Here is a 1891-nt window from a genome sequence, read left to right on the forward strand (position 1 = left end):
AAAATTATTTTTTAATTAAAAAAATTTCCACTTCCCATTTTTTTTTTTAAACAAATAAATTCCCCACTTTCCGTTACTTTTATTTTTTAATTTTTCACTTTTTTACTTTTCTTTTTATTTTCCACTTATTTTACTTTTTTTTTATTTTTTATTTCCACTTATTTTACTCTTTTTTTTTAATTTTCACTTTCTTTTACTTTTCTTTTTTAATTCCAAATTTCTTTTTCTTTTCATTTTTAAAATTTCCACATTCTTTTATTTTTATTTTTTTAATTTTCCATTTTCTTTTACTTTTTTATTAAATAATTTCCACCTACTTTTACTTTTACTTTTTTATTTCATACTTTTAAATTTTTTATTATTTTATTCCCATCTGAAAATTTAAAAAATATTTAATTTTTTGGTTTTTTTAAATTTATTTTATTTTAAAATAAAGATAAAAAAATAAAAAAAATACTAATAGTAATAATTTGACCTTTTAAATTATTTTTAATTCTTACCCTATAAAAAAATATAACAAAGCTAAAAATATATATATTAAATTTCTAAAAATATTTACATAGTAGAAGGTGGTAAAAATTCAAATATAGTCAAAAATTAGGTGCTCACAAGTACAATATTTTAATTATGAAACAATAGGTAACAAATATCCAAACAAGCTGCTAAGCACAAGTATTTCCTTGTAAAAATAATACTATTGATTATGCATAAGTTGAAATCATTGCTTGTGATAAGGCACAATGATAGCAAGGAACTGCTTTAAGCACAAGCAGTTCCTTGTAAGAATTGATTATGCATAAACTATAATAGCACAATGATAACCTAATTAGACCTAAAAGGCTAAAACCTAGTGCAAATAGTGGAATACTTCATGTATACATAGGACTAAAGAGAAGAATTAGCTAAAACTTGACATATTAGGATAATATAACCCGAAAAAAGAGGTTTGGAAATCAGTACTGGCTTTTATATCATGGGCCTATAAGTTAAGGCCTACACTCTTATCCACACTAATTAATGTTGCAGATGTCTCAATCCTTAATAGTTAATATACTTACTATTATATATATGAATCACCTAATCTGATAAACATATTTTAATTGCATCTTCTTGTGGATTATACATTTATTAACCTGTTTTTGTTTTTTGTACAAGTCCAGAAGAATTATAAGATAATATTAAATACATTAAGTTTATTAGTCGACCTTAGTATTCAATGTTGAGATGGCCGAGTTGGTCTAAGGCGCCAGATTAAGGTTCTGGTCCGAAAGGGCGTGGGTTCAAATCCCACTCTCAACAGATAATATTTTTCCTCCTTTTTTCATCTTGGTTGTTTCGCTGGTCCGAAAGAAATTTTTACATTGCATAGTCGCTCATCGAAAAAATAGTTAATATATGTATAGTTTTTTTTGATACATTAACTATAGGTATAGTTAATGTATAATTTATGTATATTGACTAAATTATGAAACTAGGGTTCCAAAAATGTCTTTTAACACATGAATGCTAGCAAACTGACTCGTGCACTTGAAAGGTAGATCTGAAAGTCAGCACAAGATTGGTCGTTACACAATTATTGAAACTCAATGTCTGGCTTTTAATTTCCTCCTCCTTTCTCTTCAAGAAACACAACAAATTAAAGTTGATCTTACATTCCTTTGGTCTTAGCACGAAGAAATCAAGAAAAATAATATTCTGTATACATCTTCATTTCTTCGACGACTCAATTACCTGTCACCTACAAATGGTACGTACGTATATATATATATATATATATATATATAAATTTTCAATTAGGAACCTAGCAATGCTTCATTAGATTGTATTTTTGAAAGTAAAATAGAGATAGAATTAGGGAATCTTGGTATAATTTTATACTACATCCATTATA

General features: G+C 25.6%; 1 non-coding gene across 1 annotated transcript; it reads left to right on the top strand.

Moving 5' to 3' along the window:
- The first annotated feature begins 1218 nt into the window (after positions 1 to 1218).
- On the top strand, positions 1219 to 1299 carry TRNAL-AAG (transfer RNA leucine (anticodon AAG)). The gene has a single exon. It is a non-coding gene; the product is annotated as a tRNA-Leu (tRNA).
- Positions 1300 to 1891: the final 592 nt, after the last annotated feature.

Source organism: Nicotiana tabacum, chromosome 21 (genome assembly GCF_000715075.1).
Source record: "Nicotiana tabacum cultivar K326 chromosome 21, ASM71507v2, whole genome shotgun sequence".
Lineage (NCBI taxonomy): Eukaryota > Viridiplantae > Streptophyta > Magnoliopsida > Solanales > Solanaceae > Nicotiana > Nicotiana tabacum.